This window comes from Phyllobates terribilis, unplaced genomic scaffold (genome assembly GCF_046119375.1).
Source record: "Phyllobates terribilis strain yellow unplaced genomic scaffold, ASM4611937v1 Scaffold_94__1_contigs__length_6153435, whole genome shotgun sequence".
In the NCBI taxonomy this organism is placed as follows: Eukaryota; Metazoa; Chordata; class Amphibia; order Anura; family Dendrobatidae; genus Phyllobates; species Phyllobates terribilis.
Window position 1 is genome coordinate 744,662 of NW_027362854.1, and position 22,317 is coordinate 766,978.

General features: G+C 44.8%; 9 non-coding genes and 2 pseudogenes across 9 annotated transcripts; all 11 read left to right on the forward strand.

The window, feature by feature from the left end:
• The first annotated feature begins 20 nt into the window (after positions 1 to 20).
• On the forward strand, positions 21 to 217 carry LOC141197991 (U2 spliceosomal RNA). The gene has a single exon (XR_012269989.1). It is a non-coding gene; the product is annotated as a U2 spliceosomal RNA (small nuclear RNA).
• Positions 218 to 1,332: 1,115 nt separating this feature from the next.
• LOC141198191 (U2 spliceosomal RNA) lies at positions 1,333 to 1,523 on the forward strand. Its single transcript, XR_012270151.1, has one exon. It is a non-coding gene; the product is annotated as a U2 spliceosomal RNA (small nuclear RNA).
• A 1,115-nt stretch (positions 1,524 to 2,638) lies between these two features.
• On the forward strand, positions 2,639 to 2,829 carry LOC141198504 (U2 spliceosomal RNA). The gene has a single exon (XR_012270452.1). It is a non-coding gene; the product is annotated as a U2 spliceosomal RNA (small nuclear RNA).
• Positions 2,830 to 3,944: 1,115 nt separating this feature from the next.
• Positions 3,945 to 4,135, forward strand: LOC141198192 (U2 spliceosomal RNA). Its single transcript, XR_012270152.1, has one exon. It is a non-coding gene; the product is annotated as a U2 spliceosomal RNA (small nuclear RNA).
• Positions 4,136 to 5,250: 1,115 nt separating this feature from the next.
• LOC141198193 (U2 spliceosomal RNA) lies at positions 5,251 to 5,441 on the forward strand. The gene has a single exon (XR_012270153.1). It is a non-coding gene; the product is annotated as a U2 spliceosomal RNA (small nuclear RNA).
• A 1,115-nt stretch (positions 5,442 to 6,556) lies between these two features.
• LOC141198194 (U2 spliceosomal RNA) lies at positions 6,557 to 6,747 on the forward strand. The gene has a single exon (XR_012270154.1). It is a non-coding gene; the product is annotated as a U2 spliceosomal RNA (small nuclear RNA).
• Positions 6,748 to 7,862: 1,115 nt separating this feature from the next.
• Positions 7,863 to 7,954, forward strand: LOC141198021 (U2 spliceosomal RNA; annotated as a pseudogene).
• A 796-nt stretch (positions 7,955 to 8,750) lies between these two features.
• Positions 8,751 to 8,933, forward strand: LOC141197979 (U2 spliceosomal RNA). The gene has a single exon (XR_012269978.1). It is a non-coding gene; the product is annotated as a U2 spliceosomal RNA (small nuclear RNA).
• Positions 8,934 to 10,048: 1,115 nt separating this feature from the next.
• Positions 10,049 to 10,239, forward strand: LOC141198195 (U2 spliceosomal RNA). Its single transcript, XR_012270155.1, has one exon. It is a non-coding gene; the product is annotated as a U2 spliceosomal RNA (small nuclear RNA).
• A 1,115-nt stretch (positions 10,240 to 11,354) lies between these two features.
• On the forward strand, positions 11,355 to 11,545 carry LOC141198460 (U2 spliceosomal RNA). The gene has a single exon (XR_012270410.1). It is a non-coding gene; the product is annotated as a U2 spliceosomal RNA (small nuclear RNA).
• Positions 11,546 to 17,776: 6,231 nt separating this feature from the next.
• Positions 17,777 to 17,952, forward strand: LOC141197883 (U2 spliceosomal RNA; annotated as a pseudogene).
• The last annotated feature ends 4,365 nt before the right edge of the window (positions 17,953 to 22,317 follow it).

Consider the following 22,317-nt stretch of genomic DNA (forward strand, 5'->3'; position numbering starts at 1 on the left):
GTGAATATGCGCTATGATGCATAAATTAATGTGGGTCTTAATCTGAGGAAAAAAAAAAAAAAAATCTGTTCTTATCAGTTTAATATCTGATACGTCCCCTATCTGGGGACCATATATTAAATGGATTTTTAGAACAGGGAGATGGAAAAAGAGCTTGCTCTGTCCACTCCACGCATTGACCTGATATTGCAGTATCTCCAGGACCGGTGCACCCCTTCTTTAATGCAGTTTCTAAAATCAGAAAGAATTGAATTCAATGTTTTTTGTTCATTTTGCTTGTTTGTCGGATTTTGGGATGGACTCTTTGGCTTTGCTTTTCTTCTCCTCATTGGATTTTTCATGTTCAAAGTTGCAGAAGCCAGATTACAAGCTCATTTTGGTTCAACTTCAGCAACTGTGCATTGCATTGCCATGTAATGTGATGCAATGCTATCTTTCTAGCTCTCCCTTTTTACTTCCTTTTGGATAAACAGACATATTAGGCAAGCATTTTGGAGCTTTCACCTAAATAACTACAGGTGGTGAGATAAGCTGCACAATATAATTGACCTTTCAGTATATTGTTGCACACACACCATCTATTTAGCAAATGCCCTTGTTATCAACAGCAGCCTTTTAAACTCACCTGAGCTAACAGGTATGTGCGCTGGTTACTCTGCTGCGCTTAAAATTTCTTTTTTGGTTTGCTACAATGCCTTTTCTGAAACGTTGTCTCCTTCTGCTGGAACACTGACTTCTTTCATTTAATGCCTGCAGACTATAAAAGAGAACCCAACCCAAAAAGTTTGGTTGATTAGTCTGTGGCATTCTGTTAAACTGTTGCTTATGGCGGTCTCTGTGAGCTTCTCAGCGACATTCAGCCAGCCAGGTATCCTGCCTGCAGTAGATGGAATGTGGCAATGGAACGCTGGCTGCGCGTGTCATAATAGGCTCTGAGCCTTTATATACCTGTGCACAGCAGCAGCCACCTTCAGTCTGCTGCTGGACAGCCAGCAGCAGCAGCAGCAGGAGAGGTATGTAATCAGGAGCCCTCCTGCTAAGGGTAGACAGCTGCTCGTTCCACCCCACCCCCCGCCTTAATTGGTTCTCCTCCCTTCCAACGGTGTTGAGGCGGGTGGGAACAGCAGGGGGTGAAGGTGCTGTGTTTAAAGAGGTGGAGTTATGCAGATCTAAAACGCGTGGATTGCAGCAGCAGCAAGCCGAAAAGTGCAGGCATGTAAGGGATCTAGAGGTTGACAACATGTCTTCTTAACGGGAGTCCAGGAGCTCATCTCCACAAATGGACTTTTCAGGATCCTTGGGTGGCTCCGTAGTTTGAAACCAATTCTGGTTATCGCTTCTCGGCCTTTTGGCTAAGATCAAGTGTAGTATCTGTTCTTATCAGTTTAATATCTGATACGTCCCCTATCTGGGGACCATATATTAAATGGATTTTTAGAACAGGGAGATGGAAAAAGAGCTTGCTCTGTCCACTCCACGCATTGACCTGGTATTGCAGTATCTCCAGGACCGGTGCACCCCTTCTTTAATGCAGTTTCTAAAATCAGAAAGAATTGAATTCAATGTTTTTTGTTCATTTTGCTTGTTTGTCGGATTTTGGGATGGACTCTTTGGCTTTGCTTTTCCTCTCCTCATTGGATTTTTCATGTTCAAAGTTGCAGAAGCCAGATTACAAGCTCATTTTGGTTCAACTTCAGCAACTGTGCATTGCATTGCCATGTAATGTGATGCAATGCTATCTTTCTAGCTCTCCCTTTTTACTTCCTTTTGGATAAACAGACATATTAGGCAAGCATTTTGGAGCTTTCACCTAAATAACTACAGGTGGTGAGATAAGCTGCACAATATAATTGACCTTTCAGTATATTGTTGCACACACACCATCTATTTAGCAAATGCCCTTGTTATCAACAGCAGCCTTTTAAACTCACCTGAGCTAACAGGTATGTGCGCTGGTTACTCTGCTGCGCTTAAAATTTCTTTTTTGGTTTGCTACAATGCCTTTTCTGAAACGTTGTCTCCTTCTGCTGGAACACTGACTTCTTTCATTTAATGCCTGCAGACTATAAAAGAGAACCCAACCCAAAAAGTTTGGTTGATTAGTCTGTGGCATTCTGTTAAACTGTTGCTTATGGCGGTCTCTGTGAGCTTCTCAGCGACATTCAGCCAGCCAGGTATCCTGCCTGCAGTAGATGGAATGTGGCAATGGAACGCTGGCTGCGCGTGTCATAATAGGCTCTGAGCCTTTATATACCTGTGCACAGCAGCAGCCACCTTCAGTCTGCTGCTGGACAGCCAGCAGCAGCAGCAGCAGGAGAGGTATGTAATCAGGAGCCCTCCTGCTAAGGGTAGACAGCTGCTCGTTCCACCCCACCCCCCGCCTTAATTGGTTCTCCTCCCTTCCAACGGTGTTGAGGCGGGTGGGAACAGCAGGGGGTGAAGGTGCTGTGTTTAAAGAGGTGGAGTTATGCAGATCTAAAACGCGTGGATTGCAGCAGCAGCAAGCCGAAAAGTGCAGGCATGTAAGGGATCTAGAGGTTGACAACATGTCTTCTTAACGGGAGTCCAGGAGCTCATCTCCACAAATGGACTTTTCAGGATCCTTGGGTGGCTCCGTAGTTTGAAACCAATTCTGGTTATCGCTTCTCGGCCTTTTGGCTAAGATCAAGTGTAGTATCTGTTCTTATCAGTTTAATATCTGATACGTCCCCTATCTGGGGACCATATATTAAATGGATTTTTAGAACAGGGAGATGGAAAAAGAGCTTGCTCTGTCCACTCCACGCATTGACCTGATATTGCAGTATCTCCAGGACCGGTGCACCCCTTCTTTAATGCAGTTTCTAAAATCAGAAAGAATTGAATTCAATGTTTTTTGTTCATTTTGCTTGTTTGTCGGATTTTGGGATGGACTCTTTGGCTTTGCTTTTCTTCTCCTCATTGGATTTTTCATGTTCAAAGTTGCAGAAGCCAGATTACAAGCTCATTTTGGTTCAACTTCAGCAACTGTGCATTGCATTGCCATGTAATGTGATGCAATGCTATCTTTCTAGCTCTCCCTTTTTACTTCCTTTTGGATAAACAGACATATTAGGCAAGCATTTTGGAGCTTTCACCTAAATAACTACAGGTGGTGAGATAAGCTGCACAATATAATTGACCTTTCAGTATATTGTTGCACACACACCATCTATTTAGCAAATGCCCTTGTTATCAACAGCAGCCTTTTAAACTCACCTGAGCTAACAGGTATGTGCGCTGGTTACTCTGCTGCGCTTAAAATTTCTTTTTTGGTTTGCTACAATGCCTTTTCTGAAACGTTGTCTCCTTCTGCTGGAACACTGACTTCTTTCATTTAATGCCTGCAGACTATAAAAGAGAACCCAACCCAAAAAGTTTGGTTGATTAGTCTGTGGCATTCTGTTAAACTGTTGCTTATGGCGGTCTCTGTGAGCTTCTCAGCGACATTCAGCCAGCCAGGTATCCTGCCTGCAGTAGATGGAATGTGGCAATGGAACGCTGGCTGCGCGTGTCATAATAGGCTCTGAGCCTTTATATACCTGTGCACAGCAGCAGCCACCTTCAGTCTGCTGCTGGACAGCCAGCAGCAGCAGCAGCAGGAGAGGTATGTAATCAGGAGCCCTCCTGCTAAGGGTAGACAGCTGCTCGTTCCACCCCACCCCCCGCCTTAATTGGTTCTCCTCCCTTCCAACGGTGTTGAGGCGGGTGGGAACAGCAGGGGGTGAAGGTGCTGTGTTTAAAGAGGTGGAGTTATGCAGATCTAAAACGCGTGGATTGCAGCAGCAGCAAGCCGAAAAGTGCAGGCATGTAAGGGATCTAGAGGTTGACAACATGTCTTCTTAACGGGAGTCCAGGAGCTCATCTCCACAAATGGACTTTTCAGGATCCTTGGGTGGCTCCGTAGTTTGAAACCAATTCTGGTTATCGCTTCTCGGCCTTTTGGCTAAGATCAAGTGTAGTATCTGTTCTTATCAGTTTAATATCTGATACGTCCCCTATCTGGGGACCATATATTAAATGGATTTTTAGAACAGGGAGATGGAAAAAGAGCTTGCTCTGTCCACTCCACGCATTGACCTGGTATTGCAGTATCTCCAGGACCGGTGCACCCCTTCTTTAATGCAGTTTCTAAAATCAGAAAGAATTGAATTCAATGTTTTTTGTTCATTTTGCTTGTTTGTCGGATTTTGGGATGGACTCTTTGGCTTTGCTTTTCTTCTCCTCATTGGATTTTTCATGTTCAAAGTTGCAGAAGCCAGATTACAAGCTCATTTTGGTTCAACTTCAGCAACTGTGCATTGCATTGCCATGTAATGTGATGCAATGCTATCTTTCTAGCTCTCCCTTTTTACTTCCTTTTGGATAAACAGACATATTAGGCAAGCATTTTGGAGCTTTCACCTAAATAACTACAGGTGGTGAGATAAGCTGCACAATATAATTGACCTTTCAGTATATTGTTGCACACACACCATCTATTTAGCAAATGCCCTTGTTATCAACAGCAGCCTTTTAAACTCACCTGAGCTAACAGGTATGTGCGCTGGTTACTCTGCTGCGCTTAAAATTTCTTTTTTGGTTTGCTACAATGCCTTTTCTGAAACGTTGTCTCCTTCTGCTGGAACACTGACTTCTTTCATTTAATGCCTGCAGACTATAAAAGAGAACCCAACCCAAAAAGTTTGGTTGATTAGTCTGTGGCATTCTGTTAAACTGTTGCTTATGGCGGTCTCTGTGAGCTTCTCAGCGACATTCAGCCAGCCAGGTATCCTGCCTGCAGTAGATGGAATGTGGCAATGGAACGCTGGCTGCGCGTGTCATAATAGGCTCTGAGCCTTTATATACCTGTGCACAGCAGCAGCCACCTTCAGTCTGCTGCTGGACAGCCAGCAGCAGCAGCAGCAGGAGAGGTATGTAATCAGGAGCCCTCCTGCTAAGGGTAGACAGCTGCTCGTTCCACCCCACCCCCCGCCTTAATTGGTTCTCCTCCCTTCCAACGGTGTTGAGGCGGGTGGGAACAGCAGGGGGTGAAGGTGCTGTGTTTAAAGAGGTGGAGTTATGCAGATCTAAAACGCGTGGATTGCAGCAGCAGCAAGCCGAAAAGTGCAGGCATGTAAGGGATCTAGAGGTTGACAACATGTCTTCTTAACGGGAGTCCAGGAGCTCATCTCCACAAATGGACTTTTCAGGATCCTTGGGTGGCTCCGTAGTTTGAAACCAATTCTGGTTATCGCTTCTCGGCCTTTTGGCTAAGATCAAGTGTAGTATCTGTTCTTATCAGTTTAATATCTGATACGTCCCCTATCTGGGGACCATATATTAAATGGATTTTTAGAACAGGGAGATGGAAAAAGAGCTTGCTCTGTCCACTCCACGCATTGACCTGGTATTGCAGTATCTCCAGGACCGGTGCACCCCTTCTTTAATGCAGTTTCTAAAATCAGAAAGAATTGAATTCAATGTTTTTTGTTCATTTTGCTTGTTTGTCGGATTTTGGGATGGACTCTTTGGCTTTGCTTTTCTTCTCCTCATTGGATTTTTCATGTTCAAAGTTGCAGAAGCCAGATTACAAGCTCATTTTGGTTCAACTTCAGCAACTGTGCATTGCATTGCCATGTAATGTGATGCAATGCTATCTTTCTAGCTCTCCCTTTTTACTTCCTTTTGGATAAACAGACATATTAGGCAAGCATTTTGGAGCTTTCACCTAAATAACTACAGGTGGTGAGATAAGCTGCACAATATAATTGACCTTTCAGTATATTGTTGCACACACACCATCTATTTAGCAAATGCCCTTGTTATCAACAGCAGCCTTTTAAACTCACCTGAGCTAACAGGTATGTGCGCTGGTTACTCTGCTGCGCTTAAAATTTCTTTTTTGGTTTGCTACAATGCTTTTTCTGAAACGTTGTCTCCTTCTGCTGGAACACTGACTTCTTTCATTTAATGCCTGCAGACTATAAAAGAGAACCCAACCCAAAAAGTTTGGTTGATTAGTCTGTGGCATTCTGTTAAACTGTTGCTTATGGCGGTCTCTGTGAGCTTCTCAGCGACATTCAGCCAGCCAGGTATCCTGCCTGCAGTAGATGGAATGTGGCAATGGAACGCTGGCTGCGCGTGTCATAATAGGCTCTGAGCCTTTATATACCTGTGCACAGCAGCAGCCACCTTCAGTCTGCTGCTGGACAGCCAGCAGCAGCAGCAGCAGGAGAGGTATGTAATCAGGAGCCCTCCTGCTAAGGGTAGACAGCTGCTCGTTCCACCCCACCCCCCGCCTTAATTGGTTCTCCTCCCTTCCAACGGTGTTGAGGCGGGTGGGAACAGCAGGGGGTGAAGGTGCTGTGTTTAAAGAGGTGGAGTTATGCAGATCTAAAACGCGTGGATTGCAGCAGCAGCAAGCCGAAAAGTGCAGGCATGTAAGGGATCTAGAGGTTGACCACATGTCTTCTTAACGGGAGTCCAGGAGCTCATCTCCACAAATGGACTTTTCAGGATCCTTGGGTGGCTCCGTAGTTTGAAACCAATTCTGGTTATCGCTTCTCGGCCTTTTGGCTAAGATCAAGTGTAGTATCTGTTCTTATCAGTTTAATATCTGATACGTCCCCTATCTGGGGACCATATATTAAATGGATTTTTAGAACAGGGAGATGGAAAAAGAGCTTGCTCTGTCCACTCCACGCATTGACCTGGTATTGCAGTATCTCCAGGACCGGTGCACCCCTTCTTTAATGCAGTTTCTAAAATCAGAAAGAATTGAATTCAATGTTTTTTGTTCATTTTGCTTGTTTGTCGGATTTTGGGATGGACTCTTTGGCTTTGCTTTTCTTCTCCTCATTGGATTTTTCATGTTCAAAGTTGCAGAAGCCAGATTACAAGCTCATTTTGGTTCAACTTCAGCAACTGTGCATTGCATTGCCATGTAATGTGATGCAATGCTATCTTTCTAGCTCTCCCTTTTTACTTCCTTTTGGATAAACAGACATATTAGGCAAGCATTTTGGAGCTTTCACCTAAATAACTACAGGTGGTGAGATAAGCTGCACAATATAATTGACCTTTCAGTATATTGTTGCACACACACCATCTATTTAGCAAATGCCCTTGTTATCAACAGCAGCCTTTTAAACTCACCTGAGCTAACAGGTATGTGTGCTGGTTACTCTGCTGCGCTTAAAATTTCTTTTTTGGTTTGCTACAATGCCTTTTCTGAAACGTTGTCTCCTTCTGCTGGAACACTGACTTCTTTCATTTAATGCCTGCAGACTATAAAAGAGAACCCAACCCAAAAAGTTTGGTTGATTAGTCTGTGGCATTCTGTTAAACTGTTGCTTATGGCGGTCTCTGTGAGCTTCTCAGCGACATTCAGCCAGCCAGGTATCCTGCCTGCAGTAGATGGAATGTGGCAATGGAACGCTGGCTGCGCGTGTCATAATAGGCTCTGAGCCTTTATATACCTGTGCACAGCAGCAGCCACCTTCAGTCTGCTGCTGGACAGCCAGCAGCAGCAGCAGCAGGAGAGGTATGTAATCAGGAGCCCTCCTGCTAAGGGTAGACAGCTGCTCGTTCCACCCCACCCCCCGCCTTAATTGGTTCTCCTCCCTTCCAACGGTGTTGAGTCGGGTGGGAACAGCAGGGGGTGAAGGTGCTGTGTTTAAAGAGGTGGAGTTATGCAGATCTAAAACGCGTGGATTGCAGCAGCAGCAAGCCGAAAAGTGCAGGCATGTAAGGGATCTAGAGGTTGACAACATGTCTTCTTAACGGGAGTCCAGGAGCTCATCTCCACAAATGGACTTTTCAGGATCCTTGGGTGGCTCCGTAGTTTGAAACCAATTCTGGTTATCGCTTCTCGGCCTTTTGGCTAAGATCAAGTGTAGTATCTTTCGAAAAGGCGGTTTTGGATGTTGGCCGCCCTAGTAGATTGATACATTATGCACACTGGGGTTTAGGCGCTTGTTAGTACGCCAGGTGGCTAATATAGTCATCTGGTGGAAAGCATGGCCCCCCAGGATCGACGCCATTGGGCCGGGGAAGATCGAAAGCCCGAAGTGTGAAGTGCCCCAATAGTGGTGATCCTGGGGTGCCTCAAATCACTGGGATTGGGAACCCCACTTGAGTTTATGGCACATTTGCACTAGCACTTCAATATTTCTTTCTTCACACACACCCTTATTCCGGGCCTTCTGGCCTTAGGATGGGGAATTTTTCAATTCCCGGTCGAAGGTCCGGGCAGTATTATACTGTGAAACCTTCACTATTTATTTAATTTTTTTGTCACTGTGTGTCCACTTTTTCACGTGTGTCCACGTCCTTACTAGGATTTTGTCGGGATGCGGTTCCCTTACGGGTTCCTCTCTTGGCAGGTCTAGGGGGGGAGTGTGTGGCCATCAGGTTCCGCTCCGCCCTGAACCCCCCTGGCTCTCCTCTTTCTGGAGGAGAGCGTTGTTGGCTCCCCTCTTCCGGGAGGGGAGCACAGTCTTTGGCTCCCAGTGCCTTGCTCGGGTGAGAACTCGGGCAGGTGCTGGGGGTAAGATTGGGTCGCCTCTGGCTCCGGCTGGAGGTGGCTATTTGTCCCTGTTCCTCGCTGTGGCCTTCTGGCTCGGAGGGACGGGGAATGGTTTGGGGGACTCTTCTCCTTTTGGAGAGGGTTTCAAGAAGACCAGCATCCTAGTGCACTTTTTTTGTGGCACTTGTCACTTTTTTAAGCGCACTCGGGTTTTGTACACGAATTCGGGCTTTCGAAAAAAAAAAAAAAAAAATCTGTTCTTATCAGTTTAATATCTGATACGTCCCCTATCTGGGGACCATATATTAAATGGATTTTTAGAACAGGGAGATGGAAAAAGAGCTTGCTCTGTCCACTCCACGCATTGACTTGGTATTGCAGTATCTCCAGGACCGGTGCACCCCTTCTTTAATGCAGTTTCTAAAATCAGAAAGAATTGAATTCAATGTTTTTTGTTCATTTTGCTTGTTTGTCGGATTTTGGGATGGACTCTTTGGCTTTGCTTTTCTTCTCCTCATTGGATTTTTCATGTTCAAAGTTGCAGAAGCCAGATTACAAGCTCATTTTGGTTCAACTTCAGCAACTGTGCATTGCATTGCCATGTAATGTGATGCAATGCTATCTTTCTAGCTCTCCCTTTTTACTTCCTTTTGGATAAACAGACATATTAGGCAAGCATTTTGGAGCTTTCACCTAAATAACTACAGGTGGTGAGATAAGCTGCACAATATAATTGACCTTTCAGTATATTGTTGCACACACACCATCTATTTAGCAAATGCCCTTGTTATCAACAGCAGCCTTTTAAACTCACCTGAGCTAACAGGTATGTGCGCTGGTTACTCTGCTGCGCTTAAAATTTCTTTTTTGGTTTGCTACAATGCCTTTTCTGAAACGTTGTCTCCTTCTGCTGGAACACTGACTTCTTTCATTTAATGCCTGCAGACTATAAAAGAGAACCCAACCCAAAAAGTTTGGTTGATTAGTCTGTGGCATTCTGTTAAACTGTTGCTTATGGCGGTCTCTGTGAGCTTCTCAGCGACATTCAGCCAGCCAGGTATCCTGCCTGCAGTAGATGGAATGTGGCAATGGAACGCTGGCTGCGCGTGTCATAATAGGCTCTGAGCCTTTATATACCTGTGCACAGCAGCAGCCACCTTCAGTCTGCTGCTGGACAGCCAGCAGCAGCAGCAGCAGGAGAGGTATGTAATCAGGAGCCCTCCTGCTAAGGGTAGACAGCTGCTCGTTCCACCCCACCCCCCGCCTTAATTGGTTCTCCTCCCTTCCAACGGTGTTGAGGCGGGTGGGAACAGCAGGGGGTGAAGGTGCTGTGTTTAAAGAGGTGGAGTTATGCAGATTTAAAACGCGTGGATCGCAGCAGCAGCAAGCCGAAAAGTGCAGGCATGTAAGGGATCTAGAGGTTGACAACATGTCTTCTTAACGGGAGTCCAGGAGCTCATCTCCACAAATGGACTTTTCAGGATCCTTGGGTGGCTCCGTAGTTTGAAACCAATTCTGGTTATCGCTTCTCGGCCTTTTGGCTAAGATCAAGTGTAGTATCTGTTCTTATCAGTTTAATATCTGATACGTCCCCTATCTGGGGACCATATATTAAATGGATTTTTAGAACAGGGAGATGGAAAAAGAGCTTGCTCTGTCCACTCCACGCATTGACCTGGTATTGCAGTATCTCCAGGACCGGTGCACCCCTTCTTTAATGCAGTTTCTAAAATCAGAAAGAATTGAATTCAATGTTTTTTGTTCATTTTGCTTGTTTGTCGGATTTTGGGATGGACTCTTTGGCTTTGCTTTTCTTCTCCTCATTGGATTTTTCATGTTCAAAGTTGCAGAAGCCAGATTACAAGCTCATTTTGGTTCAACTTCAGCAACTGTGCATTGCATTGCCATGTAATGTGATGCAATGCTATCTTTCTAGCTCTCCCTTTTTACTTCCTTTTGGATAAACAGACATATTAGGCAAGCATTTTGGAGCTTTCACCTAAATAACTACAGGTGGTGAGATAAGCTGCACAATATAATTGACCTTTCAGTATATTGTTGCACACACACCATCTATTTAGCAAATGCCCTTGTTATCAACAGCAGCCTTTTAAACTCACCTGAGCTAACAGGTATGTGCGCTGGTTACTCTGCTGCGCTTAAAATTTCTTTTTTGGTTTGCTACAATGCCTTTTCTGAAACGTTGTCTCCTTCTGCTGGAACACTGACTTCTTTCATTTAATGCCTGCAGACTATAAAAGAGAACCCAACCCAAAAAGTTTGGTTGATTAGTCTGTGGCATTCTGTTAAACTGTTGCTTATGGCGGTCTCTGTGAGCTTCTCAGCGACATTCAGCCAGCCAGGTATCCTGCCTGCAGTAGATGGAATGTGGCAATGGAACGCTGGCTGCGTGTGTCATAATAGGCTCTGAGCCTTTATATACCTGTGCACAGCAGCAGCCACCTTCAGTCTGCTGCTGGACAGCCAGCAGCAGCAGCAGCAGGAGAAGTATGTAATCAGGAGCCCTCCTGCTAAGGGTAGACAGCTGCTCGTTCCACCCCACCCCCCGCCTTAATTGGTTCTCCTCCCTTCCAACGGTGTTGAGGCGGGTGGGAACAGCAGGGGGTGAAGGTGCTGTGTTTAAAGAGGTGGAGTTATGCAGATCTAAAACGCGTGGATTGCAGCAGCAGCAAGCCGAAAAGTGCAGGCATGTAAGGGATCTAGAGGTTGACAACATGTCTTCTTAACGGGAGTCCAGGAGCTCATCTCCACAAATGGACTTTTCAGGATCCTTGGGTGGCTCCGTAGTTTGAAACCAATTCTGGTTATCGCTTCTCGGCCTTTTGGCTAAGATCAAGTGTAGTATCTGTTCTTATCAGTTTAATATCTGATACATCCCCTATCTGGGGACCATATATTAAATGGATTTTTAGAACAGGGAGATGGAAAAAGAGCTTGCTCTGTCCACTCCACGCATTGACCTGGTATTGCAGTATCTCCAGGACCGGTGCACCCCTTCTTTAATGCAGTTTCTAAAATCAGAAAGAATTGAATTCAATGTTTTTTGTTCATTTTGCTTGTTTGTCGGATTTTGGGATGGACTCTTTGGCTTTGCTTTTCTTCTCCTCATTGGATTTTTCATGTTCAAAGTTGCAGAAGCCAGATTACAAGCTCATTTTGGTTCAACTTCAGCAACTGTGCATTGCATTGCCATGTAATGTGATGCAATGCTATCTTTCTAGCTCTCCCTTTTTACTTCCTTTTGGATAAACAGACATATTAGGCAAGCATTTTGGAGCTTTCACCTAAATAACTACAGGTGGTGAGATAAGCTGCACAATATAATTGACCTTTCAGTATATTGTTGCACACACACCATCTATTTAGCAAATGCCCTTGTTATCAACAGCAGCCTTTTAAACTCACCTGAGCTAACAGGTATGTGCGCTGGTTACTCTGCTGCGCTTAAAATTTCTTTTTTGGTTTGCTACAATGCCTTTTCTGAAACGTTGTCTCCTTCTGCTGGAACACTGACTTCTTTCATTTAATGCCTGCAGACTATAAAAGAGAACCCAACCCAAAAAGTTTGGTTGATTAGTCTGTGGCATTCTGTTAAACTGTTGCTTATGGCGGTCTCTGTGAGCTTCTCAGCGACATTCAGCCAGCCAGGTATCCTGCCTGCAGTAGATGGAATGTGGCAATGGAACGCTGGCTGCGCGTGTCATAATAGGCTCTGAGCCTTTATATACCTGTGCACAGCAGCAGCCACCTTCAGTCTGCTGCTGGACAGCCAGCAGCAGCAGCAGCAGGAGAGGTATGTAATCAGGAGCCCTCCTGCTAAGGGTAGACAGCTGCTCGTTCCACCCCACCCCCCGCCTTAATTGGTTCTCCTCCCTTCCAACGGTGTTGAGGCGGGTGGGAACAGCAGGGGGTGAAGGTGCTGTGTTTAAAGAGGTGGAGTTATGCAGATCTAAAACGCGTGGATTGCAGCAGCAGCAAGCCGAAAAGTGCAGGCATGTAAGGGATCTAGAGGTTGACAACATGTCTTCTTAACGGGAGTCCAGGAGCTCATCTCCACAAATGGACTTTTCAGGATCCTTGGGTGGCTCCGTAGTTTGAAACCAATTCTGGTTATCGCTTCTCGGCCTTTTGGCTAAGATACCACATCTTGCCAGAAGGATTCTAAGCCAATCGTGCCCTTGGCCTTGAGGCATCGGCGGTGTAAAAGCCGTCTTAAGCCTCATGCTGCTTTAGGGGGCAGATACGCAAAGAAACCAAGAAGGCGATCGACCCTATCTACCTTTTGAAGATGGCATCAGCAGTAGCGGCCGCAGTGCGCTATGCCAGAGCTGGTGACCTTCGCATCAAGAACTCTTTCAAGATCGAAGTGGACGATGCATCCAAGGAGAAGATGACCTTGAAGTTTTTCGTGAGGAGAGTGCTGCTGGAGATCCTAGGAGTAAAGAGGGAAGACATCCTGGCCCTTCAAGATCGCCCCGGTTCCTTCACTTTGACTCTGGAGTCGGAGTATGCGTGCCAGAACCTCTTCCGCCAGATTCACCTGCACCTTTCAGATGAGGATCTTAAAGGACTCACCTTTGTCATCCTTTACTCCGGTGGAGAGAAGCCGCTCGTGGTTCAGATGAGCAACCCTCATGTTCCCTTAGTTAATATTATTTGCTTTCTTCAAAACTATTTCCCAGAACTGCGGTATTCCCACAAGGTCATGAATGAGGAAAACCTCTGGACGGGAAAGCATAAATTTTTTGTTAAATTTTGTGAAGATCCAAATGGCATTGGTGGTCAGCGTCATCCTCCGTCAAGTTTCCTGATCGGTAGGGAGCGGGGGCGCCTCTTCTACCCGGACATGCCCCTCTTCTGCCGGAAATGCATGTGTTTCGGTCACACTTATGAGAACTGCAAGGAGGAGGTGGCAATCTGTAAGAAGTGCTACAAGCATGGACATGCCACAATGGACTGTACCAATGAGATGGTGTGCAACATCTGCCGGGTCCCAGGTCACTCCTTCCGGGAGTGTCCTTTGAAGAAAAAGGCGGAAACCTATGCTGAAACGCTGGCAAAGCAACCTGCCCGTGTGCCTCCATCTGCTCCCGGGGGGCAGAGGCAACCCTCTGCTGTTCCTGCTCCTGCGGGTGCGTCTACAGCGCGGGGGCAGTCTTCTAGCTCTCCAGTACCTGCTCCACAGACCAAGCCTGCTAGTACATCAGGTGGTACGTCTGCACCTGCTGCACAGAGGAAGCCAACCAACCCTCCTGCTCCTGCTGCTAAGGGGGGTCCCACCGGTGCTCCTGTATCTACTGTGCGAACACAACCCCCTGTAGGCGGGTCCACAAGCACTTCAGTGCCTGCTGCACAGGGAAAACCTGCCAGTTCTCCTATTCCTGCTGCGCATAAGCCCACGTCTATGCAGAAACCTCCAGCTGAGAAACCTGTCCGTCCTGAGAGGAGGGAAGCTTCATCTAAGGACTGGGCTGCTGATTCTGATCCGGGTGATATGGTGGTGGAGGGGAGTCCCTCTGCTGAAATCGGGACATTTAGCTCGGAGGAAGAAGCAATGGAGCTGGAAACTCGTAGGAAAAGGAAAACAGATGATAGGTCTGATGAGAATGTGGCCAGGGAGACTTCCAAGAAGTGTCCATTAAAACCAAGTCTTCTGCAATACAAGCCAATGGCTCCCGCTGCCCCTCCTGAGGAGCCAAGGCCTTCAGACCCTATAAACATTTCTTTTTCGGACTCAGAAGTGCAGAGCCCGTTAACATCGGTGGGCTTTATGTCTGATTCTGACAGTAGTGTGACCTGAACTAACCTATCATGACCTCATCAATTAAAGTAGCCTCGCTCAATGTGAGGAGTATAAGGGGCTCTACAAGAAGGGCTGCTTTGTTTTCCTACCTGTCAACAGTGGACTGTGATGTCTTTTGTTTGCAAGAATGTAACATTGACTTTGATATGAATTATGCAGATTTAAGAAAAGATTGGCCTCATGGGCCCTCTATCTGGTCCGGAGATAATGAAAATCGTTCCTCTGGCATTGGAGTGCTGTTTAGGTCGCATGACTTTAAAATCAACTCTTTTGTGGACATTTCTTCTGGACGTGCTCTTTTCTTAAATATTAGTTTTAAAGGTGTGGACTTTAGACTTTTGAACATTTATGCTTCTCCGGTGAAGGAAGAGAGACATCAGTTGTTTGAAGATGTGCAATATTACCTACCTGGTTCATCGCCTCTGATGTTCTGTGGGGATTTCAATTGTGTCTTGCCTGGTGAAGGGAGAAGCGGGAGTTCCACCGTTCCTAAAAAAGACAAAACAGAGAAACAACTAAAGGATTTGTTAACTGATTTTTTTCTTAGAGACTCCTGGAAAGAGATCCGTAGTAATGATCCCGGTTATACTTGGGAGAACTCTTCTTCTAAATCTCGTATTGATTTTATTTTCATGTCCCAATATGTGAATGTCAAATCTGTTGTCTTAATCCCAAACATTTTTTCAGATCATAAGATGTTGCTATCAGAGTTAGAATTACCTGGGCTTGTCAAGGCAAGAGGAGTTTGGAGGCTAAATACAACATTGTTACAAGATCCTAAGGTAAGAACAGATTTTAAAGCGTTTTTTAATTATTTAAGAACAAAACAACAAAAATTTTTAACTCTGCTAGAATGGTGGGAATACAGCAAGATGAAGATAAAAAGTTTTTTTATCAAGGTCAGCATAGCCAATGCAAGAGAAAAGTCCGCTTGGCATAAAAGGCTTATTACTAAATTGCAGACCTGTTATCAACTAAGAGATGTGGGACTTGAAATGGACGATTTAATTGAAGCAACAAAAAAAGAAATTAAAAAGAGTATAGAGTCGAAGGGTAAGGAAATAATTTATAACTCAAAAATTGAAGTGATGGAGAAAAATGAAAAGTGCTCAAGATTTTTTTTTAAAAAAGTAGTTGCTGCTAAGGAAATGATAACAGAATTAGAGGGTGAAACTACAACTGAAGGTATGCTCAACCAAGCTCACCAGTTTTATCAGCAGCTTTTTAATGAGAAAACTATAGACCAGTCTTTTACTGAAGATGCCCTTAATTCATTAAAAAATAGTCTGAGCCGCGAAGACCAAGAATTGTTATGCACTGAAGTCACCTTGTCGGAAGTAGATGCTGCTATCAAAAGTTTTTCCTATGGGAAAACCCCTGGTTCTGACGGTTTGCCTGTTGAATTTTATCGTGAATTTTGGAATTTTTTAAAACCCGACTTGTTTTTAGTAATCAAAGAAGCTTTTAAGTGTGATATCCTGCCTATATCTTGGAGAAGTGGTCTGGTCTCCCTGATTTTTAAAAAAGGAGCAAAATCCCATCTGGCAAACTGGAGACCAATCACACTGTTGAATGTTGATTACAAGTTGATGTCCAAAATTTTAGTGAACCGTTTTAAAAAAGTTTTATCCAAAGTTATTTATGAAGACCAGGTATGTGGGGTGCCAGGAAGAGGAGTTGCGGAGCATCTCAATACCATCCGCGATGTCATATGGTACCAGCAATCCAGGAAGCAAGACTTAGCAATTTTATCGTTGGATTTTCAAAAGGCTTTTGATCGTGTCTCTCATTGTTTTTTATGGTTGGTTTTAAAAAAAATGGGCTTCCCTGAAATTTTTATCAAGCAAGTGGCACTTTTATATAAGAACTCTTTTAGTAAAATTTTAATCAATGGATTTTTGTCTAATGAAGTGTTTTTGCATTCAGGTGTGAAGCAAGGCTGCCCTTTGTCCCCAGTGCTATTTATATGTGCAATAGAGCCTCTTTTATCTATGCTACGAGAGGATAAAGTGATTAAAGGTGTCCCTATCCCTGGAGGACATGGAAGAGATGTGAAGGTAATGGGCTACATGGATGATATTACTATTTTTTGTTCATCACCTGCCGCTCTCAGGAGAGCTATAAGAACGACCAATTTTTTTTGTGAAGCCTCAGGTTTTAAGTTAAACATTGAGAAATGTGATTGTTTTGTCCGTGGCAATTGGGCGGATGTGTCCATCCCTGATCTCCCGATGCAGTCAGAGAAGATTAAAATTCTGGGCGTGATTTTTGATCGACAGAATGATGGAATGAAGAGCTGGGATGGAGTAAGGGACAAAATACAAAAGAAGATTGACTTTTGGAAATTAAGAAAATTAACAATCGAAGGTAAAGTTTTAATTATTAAGGCCCTTCTGCTTCCTGTCATGTTATATCTCAGTTATGTTTATCCCCCAAGTGACCTTACAGCGAGAAGATTACAGAGAATGCTGTTTGAATTTGTGTGGAACTCTAAGTTCGAAAAGGTGAAGAGAGAAACAATGTACAAGATGCACCACCTTGGTGGTAAGGATGTTCCCAACGTCAAACTGTTTTTATACTCCAAGTTTTTTAGCCTCTGTTTTAAATATATGTTTGCTTCAAGCCCTTGGGCACATTTTTTAAGATATGCAGCTGGCCACATTTTTAGGAGGCGAAAGTGGATATCCATTTCTTTAACAAGCCCAGTGTTGTTATCACCTCCACAACAATATGCCATCCTGGAGAAAGTTATCAGATTATATGGCCTAGATTCTTTTGAGATGGAGACATTGAAGAATGCAAGGAAGCTGCTGCAGCAATTAAAAAAGAAAGAAACTTTGACGCCCATAAGCCATTATTCATATAGCAGAGTCACTAAAATATGGAATTTAACAAATGCACCTTACCTGATGAATCAACATAAAGACTTAGCTTGGATGATTGTGCAGGAATGTTTACCGACTCGTGATTTCCAGTATAAAAGAAGACTTAGCACTATACAAACCTGCCCGAGGCATCAGTGCAATAATGATGAGACTACTATGCACCTTATTTGGAATTGTGATTTTGCACAGCAAGTGTGGAAAGACTGTGGTGAGCTTTTAAAATTTTTATCTGGTCTTAATTTTTTAAGCCATGAAGTGGTTTTATATGGGATTTTACCAAACATGACGAAAGAAAAAGAGAGAGTTTTATGGTGCACTTTGAGTTGTGTTAAAAGTGCTCTATGGAAGACCAGAAACATATTGTTGTTTAAAAGAGACTATATAGAAGTCAAGGATTGTATAAGACTGGCATTAAGTGAAATTTATATGTACTACCTAATGGATATGAAGAAGCTTGGAAAGAAAAGAGCCCTGAGTATATGGAACTATCACCTATGGAAGATGTTATTTTAAAGCTCTGAAGAAAAGATAAAGACTACGATATTTTAAATATAAACGCAAAATCTGTTCTTATCAGTTTAATATCTGATACGTCCCCTATCTGGGGACCATATATTAAATGGATTTTTAGAACAGGGAGATGGAAAAAGAGCTTGCTCTGTCCACTCCACGCATTGACCTGGTATTGCAGTATCTCCAGGACCGGTGCACCCCTTCTTTAATGCAGTTTCTAAAATCAGAAATAATTGAATTCAATGTTTTTTGTTCATTTTGCTTGTTTGTCGGATTTTGGGATGGACTCTTTGGCTTTGCTTTTCTTCTCCTCATTGGATTTTTCATGTTCAAAGTTGCAGAAGCCAGATTACAAGCTCATTTTGGTTCAACTTCAGCAACTGTGCATTGCATTGCCATGTAATGTGATGCAATGCTATCTTTCTAGCTCTCCCTTTTTACTTCCTTTTGGATAAACAGACATATTAGGCAAGCATTTTGGAGCTTTCACCTAAATAACTACAGGTGGTGAGATAAGCTGCACAATATAATTGACCTTTCAGTATATTGTTGCACACACACCATCTATTTAGCAAATGCCCTTGTTATCAACAGCAGCCTTTTAAACTCACCTGAGCTAACAGGTATGTGCGCTGGTTACTCTGCTGCGCTTAAAATTTCTTTTTTGGTTTGCTACAATGCCTTTTCTGAAACGTTGTCTCCTTCTGCTGGAACACTGACTTCTTTCATTTAATGCCTGCAGACTATAAAAGAGAACCCAACCCAAAAAGTTTGGTTGATTAGTCTGTGGCATTCTGTTAAACTGTTGCTTATGGCGGTCTCTGTGAGCTTCTCAGCGACATTCAGCCAGCCAGGTATCCTGCCTGCAGTAGATGGAATGTGGCAATGGAACGCTGGCTGCGCGTGTCATAATAGGCTCTGAGCCTTTATATACCTGTGCACAGCAGCAGCCACCTTCAGTCTGCTGCTGGACAGCCAGCAGCAGCAGCAGCAGGAGAGGTATGTAATCAGGAGCCCTCCTGCTAAGGGTAGACAGCTGCTCGTTCCACCCCACCCCCCGCCTTAATTGGTTCTCCTCCCTTCCAACGGTGTTGAGGCGGGTGGGAACAGCAGGGGGTGAAGGTGCTGTGTTTAAAGAGGTGGAGTTATGCAGATCTAAAACGCGTGGATTGCAGCAGCAGCAAGCCGAAAAGTGCAGGCATGTAAGGGATCTAGAGGTTGACAACATGTCTCCTTAACGGGAGTCCAGGAGCTCATCTCCACAAATGGACTTTTCAGGATCCTTGGGTGGCTCCGTAGTTTGAAACCAATTCTGGTTATCGCTTCTCGGCCTTTTGGCTGAGATCAGGTGCAGTGATCTAACGGTTGCTGCCTTGGTCTTGGCTGAGAGGTGCCCGGGGTACCCGGCTCCTTGGCCTGGGGGGATCGTCTCACCTTTTGGTGGGACTTCACCCCCCTGCTGCTATTAGGGAGCTGGCTTAGTCCCCGGGCAACAAGTTGCGATCCCCAGGCGAAAGGCCGAGCCCGTAGTGACGGTAAGCCTTTGCCACTTTGGTGAGATGCCTTGTTCATTTCAATTTTCCACTGGCTCCGGCCAGATCAGGAACTCGGTGCGTATCGAGGTTCCAGCAAACCATGTCGGATATGACAACCCCCGTGAGTTCTATGTACAGATTTTGAGAGATCTGTTGAACGTGAAAGATCATGATGTTTACTGCCTGCAGGAGAAGGGGCAGAGTACATATATTCTCACGTTCTCGACCAAGGTTGCCTGCCAGCACTTTTACGAATGCGTTAATGGCCACCGCAACAGCAAGCTGTTGGACGGAGTGATTTTTACGGGTCTATATGGCGGAGTTGACGTTCCCCTTGTGGTATACATGTTTAACCCCCATGTGTCCACAGATGATATTGAGCTTTTTCTGAGCAGATATTGTACATCTGTCAGATTTACGGGGAACGTCAAAGGTCGGAGCGGTTTCTGGAATGGGAAACGACGCTTTATGGTACGCTTCAGACTTGACCCTGGGGGTGTAGAAGGCCTTATGCACCCCCCCTCCACAGTGGTGCTGGGAAGAGACCATGGCTACCTCTTCTATGATGGACAACCATTCAGGTGTCGTAGGTGTGGTGACCTTGGTCACATACAGAGCGATTGTAAGAACGAGCGGATGAGTCAGTGCCACAATTGTGGACAATGGGGTCATGCCTCAAAGGACTGTAAGAACAGTAAGACCTGCAGTGGGTGCGGAATGTCTACTCACCTGTTCAGTAATTGTCCGATGCGGACAAGGTCTCGTGGTGGCTCTCGGGCGCCTGCGGCTAGTTCCGCAGGAGTTCCTGCTGATGCCAGCAGGGTCAGCCCGGGTGACCCCAGAAAAAGCTTTGTGGACATTACTAAAGGTCAAAAACAGTCTGACTCAGTCGATGCTCAGTCGGTACCTTTGCGGAAAAACCCGGCCTCTGTAGCCGAGGTCACGCCTTTGCCTACTCCTGCAGGGGTCCAGGTTTCACCTGGTGGGGAGATGGCACCTTCTCAGAGCGGAAATGAGAGGGAACCAAAAAAGAGGCGAAAATCTGGAGCTGTTGGTACCAATCCAGATGTCCATCCAGATACCCCTGCTGATGCCAGCACAGATGTTGGACCAGATGTCTGCCCTGATGCCAGTCCAGACGGATGCCCTGATGCCAATCCAGATGGATGCCCTGATGCCAATCCAGACGGATGCCCTGATGCCAATCCAGATGGATGTCCTGATGCCAACCCAGATGGATGCCTTGATGCCAGTCCAGATGGATGTCCTGATGCCAGTCCAGATGGATGTCCTGATGCCAGTCCAGATGGATGTCCTGGAACCATTCCTGATGGATGTCCTGTTGCCTGCCTGGATGATAGAGGTCGTGCAGTGGTTGGTGAACCTGTTGCTGGTCCTGATGGTCATCCTGCTCCGGAGATGATGTCCCTTGGTGCTCCTGGAGGGTCTGCGGGTATTCCACCTGCTGCAGTGCCTGGTGAGGATCGGGTGGATTCGGAGGATCGGATGGATCTCAGCGCCAGTGGTAAGAGAAGTCGTGAAGAGGCACAGGAGGAGCATAACCTGCCTCAGATGTCCCGTAAAGTCTTTCTATCTAGTGCTGCAAAAATTCTCAGCCCAGAGGGGACTAACTTAATTGAGGATTTCACGGACTCAGATGAAACGGACAGTTTGCGAACTGTGTCATCCCTTCCTTCACCTTCTCTGTCACAAATTATTGATTCAGATTCAGAGTATAATGAATCAATAAAAAACACCTAACATGGCAGAAATCCGTGCTGCCTCACTAAATGTGAGAAGCCTAAAGAGCCCTGTTAGACGGGCTGCTTTGTTTGCTTGGTTACTGACTCTGAACTTTGACATTTTTTTCCTGCAAGAATGCGGTATTGATCACGATTTGTCATACCCCAACTTAAAAATGGACTGGTCAGCAGGACCCTCTATTTGGTCAGGGTCCAATGAAAATAAAGCTGCCGGGGTTGGGATTTTATTCAAATGTCAAAATGTTAATGTTTTATCCATCACTGAAATAGTTCCAGGTCGTGCCTTATCAACTCATGTTATTTTAAATGGTTTTACCTGTCGTCTTATTAATGTTTATGCATCCCCAGAGAAAAATGAGCGTGCTTCCCTTTTTAATGTCATCCCTTTGTTTTTATCAGGTCCGTCCCCTGTGATAGTGGGAGGGGATTTTAACTGTGTCATGTTGGGGGAGGGGAGGAGTGGAGGTGATACTAATGGAAGAACAGACAAAACATCCAGTCTGTTAAAACATTTGACAACGAACCTCAAATTATTAGATGCTTGGAGAAAGTCCTACCCTACTGACCCTGGGCATACATGGAGGGGTAGAGGGATGTCATCTCGTATTGATTTTATTTTTTCCTCTTCTGATGTTTTTAAACCTAGGAATGCTGGTCTAATAGAAAATATTTTTTCTGATCATGTATTACTATACAATGTATTGCAAACTCCACAGGAAGCAAAAGTTGGAAAAGGTATGTGGAAATTGAATGTGCTCTTATTAGAAGACGAACTGGTAAGGGCGGAGTTTTATGCAAAGTATGAGAGTTGGAGAAGACGGAAACACCCAAATCAGAGTATGTTGGGGTGGTGGGAGTGTGTTAAAACCCGTATTAAAGAATTTTTTATTAAAATTGGTAAAAGGAAGGCACGTGAAAAAAGGAAATGTTTTAAAGATTTTAATGTCAGGATGCAAACTCTCCATAAGCTTAAGGGGTGGGGAGTGCCTGGTGTGGATGGTGAGATTGCCAAGATCCAGACAGAAATCCAAAAATTCCTGGAACAAAAGGGTAAAGAAATTATATTTAATGCCCGTGTGAAATATTTGGAAGAGGGTGAGACCTGCTCAAGGTTCTTCTTTAAAAAAATGAGTGACAAAAAACAAGTGATTACTGAGCTAGAAGGACAATCTTCCACTGAGAGCATTTTAGAGCATACTGCTAATTTTTATAGAGATCTTTTTAGTATTAAAAATGTTGATGAACCTGCTTTTACAGAGAATCTTAATGT